This window comes from Bidens hawaiensis, unplaced genomic scaffold, assembly GCF_021521415.1.
Source record: "Bidens hawaiensis isolate Kalapana, Puna unplaced genomic scaffold, B.hawaiensis_p1.1 tig00008566_1, whole genome shotgun sequence".
NCBI classification, from domain to species: domain Eukaryota; kingdom Viridiplantae; phylum Streptophyta; class Magnoliopsida; order Asterales; family Asteraceae; genus Bidens; species Bidens hawaiensis.
The window spans coordinates 892,754-898,865 of NW_027491617.1; positions in this window are offsets into that span (position 1 = coordinate 892,754).

Sequence of the window (6,112 nt, forward strand, 5' to 3'; positions counted from 1 at the left end):
GCGAAAATGGGCGGGGGCAGGATATATTTGTCACCCGTTGAAGAAGAAAATAATAATAATTTAATAAAATGACCGTTGTGAAACTGTCAAATTAAAAAAAATAAAATTAACTATATATATATAAATAAATAAATAAATATATATATATATATATATATAAACATACACCCTTCTTCTCCATTTTATACACAAACCATACCCAATTTCTTACAAAAAATAAACAAAATGAAACCTAGAAACAACCCGAACCAACCGATCTACCAACTCCCTGCTTTCGGTCAAGCGTATGGTTCGCAATCGAGCCAACCGAACTACCAATTCCCTGGTTTTGGTCAAACGTATGGTTCGCAATCGAGCCAACCGAACTATCAATTCCCTGCTTTCAGTCAAACGTATGGTTCACAATCAAGCCAACCGAACCAACCGAACTTACAATGGAACCAACCGAGCCAACCGAACCAACCGAGTTATCCGTATCAACTTTCCGACCCGAACCTAAACATGTACGCCAACTTTCTCAGCCCCCAAAACACAATGTCGGCGTTCGGGTCTACACCACCAGAGTCGGAGCCGGTGACGGTACCGGATACGCAAACGTCATGGGCCTCCAGTTCAAGCAAAAAGCCGACCCGTAAACACAAAAAAAAAAAACAACCGGGGGAGACAATGGCGCAACGTGATCCATACAAGCATTGGAACGAGGAGGAGGTGGCCCTTGCAAGGGCTTGGATTAACATTCGGAGGATCCCGACGTCGGTAAGTTTTTTAATATTAAGTATTTATTAAAAATGTATTTAGTGTTTATTAACATATATACTAATTGTAACAAATAAATTTAATTTGTAGCTAACTTTCAAGCCACCGGGGTGTTTTGGAAGAAAGTATTTGAAGCTTGGCTCGCGATAACCGGTAAACCCGAAGACTACCGGGGAAAAGAAGCGGTTCAAGCCCACTGGAAGGGGCTTAACGCTTATTGTCAAAAATTTGCCGGGATAATTAACCGGTTGAAGGGGTCCGGCTGGCGTAGCGGAAATAACGACGTCGACATTATAGGTCAAGCCTTGAGTGACTTTCGAGCTCAGGGTCACACTGTTGAGCGGCCCGGAAATCGTTCAAGTATTTGAGTTCTTGGGAAAAGCTATGGCGTTGCTCGAAATGGAATGTGGTACCAACCGTTCCGGCCGGCTCATCCCGGCCTTCAAAAAGGTCGAAGACATCGTCGTCGACAAATCCGAGCACACCAAAAACACCCTCCGATGCTCGTAGATTCTTCCTCGACGACACGGTCAATTTAGCCGATGATTTGAATATACCCGACGAAGATGAGGTAGAGAAGTTGCCTCGACCACGCGGGAGATCGAGGAAAAATAAGGGGGAAGGTTCGTCGTCAACACGATTCAATACGGAGCCCGTTGAAATAAACGAGTTGGTCGGTCGTTTGGAAACAAATGTCACCGTAATTGGAGCCGACATTCGAGCATCCAACAAACAACAAGAAAAGCTGAACCAGACGTTCGAATTAAAACAAATGAAAGACGACTACGAATCCCTCAAAGCGGAGGGGTTTCACGAGGATGCCGCATTATTGATGCAACGCCGACGTGAAAAAATGCGCGAATATTACGGATATTACTTTCTTTTTTAGTTATGTTTTTTTTTGTTTCTTTAGTTATGTTTTTTAATATTTTTAGTTATGTATTTTTTTTAGTTATGTTTTTTTTTGTATTTCTTTTTATTTTTAATGCATTTTTATTTAATTATTTAAATAAATTGGTTTTAATTTAATTAGTTTAATTATAAAAAGAAAATAATAAAAAACACACTGTAGGCCCAACTTGTAGCCTCTACACCATTACACCCCAAAAACAAATTTCCACTCCATACTGACTAGGCATCACGTGTCACAATTCGCTCCCAGTTATAACTCCTCCACTACACATAGCCTTGTATCATGGTTCAACACTCCAATAATGTTTTCAAAACCACTTTTGGCTCATTTGTGACAATGAGAGGCATGTTATTATTGCTTTTTAATTTTATTGGTTTCTTTAAAGTAATGATTGATATATGATTAAATAATTTGCATTTCAAATGATCTTGATTTTGACTGATATGATTAAAAGTAAGGGGTGGGTAAGTCTATTCATATGATTGGCAGTTGCCCTTCATAATTGCCATCACCACTTTGGTGGGATGGTAAAGGCTTTGGCCTTTGGGTGAGAGGTTCAGGGTTCGATTCCTGGCATTGGCGGTATAATGTAAATAGTAGGAGGAAAAGCTTGAACATTCAAAAAAAAAGTTGCCCTTCATAATTTCTTTAATGTTATTTATATATGAAAATCCTACATCACTTACATGTAATTTTGATTGAACCCTCTGATCGTCCCACATGAAAAAAAATCATCGGTTCGTCAAATTTGTGAAGGTCTTTCCATAAAAATCCAAGTCGGGCCGACACCTTTCCGAACTTGAGTATGCCGAAACCTCGTGCACTAAAGTAAGCCAATTTTAAATAGACTGTTCTTGGTGACATTATCTAACTATTTGACAATTCGTAGGCATTTAAGTTGTAAAACATGGATGACGTAGGTATTTTGAGTTTATATGGTTGGGTTGGCCGGTGAGTAGTCTTTAATCTTTATCACTATGTATATATAGACATCATAGTGATTTTCATGGCCCATAATGTCACAATTTTAAAATTCTATAATGCCATGTGTTTGGGAATATCTAATGAAAGCTAGTTATTGCACAACGTTACTATTATGTAGGTAATTAGCTATCTCATTAATTTAAATATTATGGGTTAACCAACCAATACCCGTTAATATAATAATTAAACTATTAAAAAAAGTAAAAAGAAAGTGGTAAAGTGGGATTACATGGATTTTTTTATTGGTTTATACAATATAAATTCTTTGATTGTTAGTTGGGTGGACCCACAATTTGTTTTGTATAACGTTGTTGGGGTGGCGTTCTTCACCTATAGCGCCCCATATAAATTTTCTGGCGCAGTGTAGTAGGCTCTATCATGCCCATATGATATGGATGACACATCCACAAGACCACAAGACATGCCATATTTGCTATATACTGTGATATCTTTTTGATTTGTTTATAAGACTTACCTATTGTTATTCTTCAGTAACTTTACTATATATAATTTGGCATACAGGCTAGCATGTCTATCCTTTTTTATTTATTTTATAAACCTAAAGTATCTTAATATAAGTTATTATCATTATTATTTCTTATTATTATGCTATTAATTATCATTCCTCTAATCTTTATGTTTATCTAACATAGCATTCCCCCTTTTCTGCTATTTAATTATACAATATATCATACATGTTACAAAAACCAATTTGTTTTTGTACCATTTAATAATAATCTGTTCACCCCCTGGACATTATGCGTCACGTGGCGCCCAGTCAGAAACTTTTTACAAAAAACAAGTGTAGTCATAAAGCCTCTATAACTTGTTTATTTGTTTTTTTTAATCCTTAAAGGTAAAAGTAACGGCTCTTTTTTGATTTTGATGCCATTATCTGGCGTTTTGTGTATAACTTGCAAAAAAAAAAGTCCCATAACTTGTAGGGGGCGGTGTTTCCCAGGGTTATAGACCATAAAGTTGTCCCATAACTCTCCACTACGGATGGTCTTAAAGGCAAATGGTTCGAGAGTATATAATACACAGGTTGTATTAATGTTCTTAATATGACAAGACAGGCTAGGTCCAATGCTGAGGACAATTTTACTTTTTAGTTATTAAAAAAAAAAATAAACTCAAGTTTCATTGTATTCAAACTTTTTAATGTTTTGTTTCGTTTACTTTAAGTTGTAATAGTCATATTCCTAAATACATTTAATTATTTTAGATTTCATGTAAATCCTTATGTTAGCAAAACCTAACAGTAAGGTGAATCTTTCGTCTGATTCGCTTTGTGAAGTTGGTCCTCTAATCATAGCTACTAGATCATCTTCAATAAAAGATTTTTCTAAGTTCGGGTGATTATAAGTAAATTCAAAGTTATAAGTAACGGAGAGAGAGGTTTAACCTTCAAAGAAACAAAAATAATGAGCTATCAATATTATAAACGACAACATAATTGTCGAAGCATGGAATGAATCTGACCTGATCCATGACGATGTTTCCACGGATTTTCGAGATGAACGAACCACGTCTTGATCTTCTTCTCCGGTGGCTTGAGACCTGCAATGGTTTTTCGGGGGTGTGGAGGTGACTGCTAAGAAATCTCAAAGATCTCTTGTTTACAGACACAAAAAAGTGGTGGTGGCTCTTATTGAGCATGACCCTTTAATAAGGAGGTGGAGACCTCCTTATATAGAGAGCCTCATGGCCACCATCATGGTACCCTAATGGGCCTAGCCCAGTTAGGGTTACCTCCACAAAACCCCCTCAGCCCAATAACATTGTATTAGTCCATATAATAAAATAAGCCAAACATAATAAATTTAGGGTCGTAAAACCGGGTTTAGTACCATACCCCTACAAGCCCCCCAAGTCCAGCGTTGCTCCTGGGCGCGCAAGCGTCTAGGTGGAGCGCTGGACTTTATGAGGTGTGTTAGGCCATGAGGCGGTTTTTTCCCTTTTCTTCGGCCTTGCCTTTATTGTCTTTGAGTTTTGGGAGGTTTTCTTCATGATGGTGACATGTTGTGGTCTTTATGATAATGATGGTGCCCTGGCATGAATAAGATATAGCACGCATCATAACAATAGTGGCGCGAGGCCTGATAAAAGGTAGAGCGCGCATCTCGATAATAATGTAACATAACTTGCGCGCAAGGCAGCTTACGAGTTATGAGAGTAATAAAGCCTGCGCGCGAGGCGACTTACGGATCTATGAGAATAATAAAGCCTGCGCGCGAGGCGACTTACGGATCTATAAGAATAATAAAGCCTGCGCGCGTGGCGACTTACGAGCTATAAGAATAATAAAGCCTGCGCGTGAGGCGACTTACGAGCTATAAGAATAACAAAGCCTGCGCGCGTGGTGACTTACGAGCTATAAGAATAATAAAGCCTGCGCGCGTGGCGACTTACGAGCTATAAGAATAATAAAGCCTGCGCGTGAGGCGACTTACGAGCTATAAGAATAATAAAGCCTGCGCGCGTGGCGACTTACGAGCTATAAGAATAATAAAGCCTGCGCGTGAGGCGACTTACGAGCTATAAGAATAATAAAGCTTGCGCGTGAGACGACTTACGAGCTATAAGAATAATGAAGCTTGCGCGCGAGGCGACTTATGAGCTATAAGAGTAATGAAGCTTGCGCGAGTTGCGGCTTACGAGCTATAATAATAATGATAATGACAGGCCCACAAGGGCCTCTTCTACGCAGGATAACTATCCCAGCTTGTCTTCAAAATAATAATGGAGGCACAAACGGCCATAGTAATAATGTTATGGGTGCTTGTGCGACTCGTAGCCGAACATTGGCGCGTGGCCGTTTGGGATATTGTTAGGCTCCCGCCCTAAGATTCGGATGTCTTCCATCGCGATAATGCAGTGGTGGTATACCACGATAGTCCCCTAGTTCATTGCTGCTAAATGATGTTGTCCTTATCCTGATTTGGGATTAGACTATTCTCATTTGCTGTGTCGCTTGCGCATAGGCTTTGGGTTTGTGTTATGCGCCACGCGTAGATGTTGCATGCGCGTGCGCGTAGACTTTATATCCCGCGCCACGCGCAGATGTTGCATGCGCGTGCGCGTAGACTTTGTGTCATGCGCCATGCGCAGATGTTGCGTGCGCGTGCGCGTAGACTGTGTGATATGTGTGAGCATGTGATGCGTAAGCATATATAATATGCGTGAGCATATGTGATGCGTGAGCATATGTGGTGCATGAGCATATGATATGCGACTGCGCTCAAGCATCATGGTGGTGTGCATGTTGAACGGAGCGGAGCCGCGTTCGGTCTTGTACTCGGCGCGAAGCCGTATGGGTTTATGAGGATTCCCAACCTTTAAGTTTGGCGCTTGGCCTGATGGGTTTATGAGGATTCCCAACCTTTAAGTTTGGCGCGTGGCCTGATGGGTTTATGAGGATTCCCAACCTTTAAGTATGGCGCGTAGCCATATGGGATA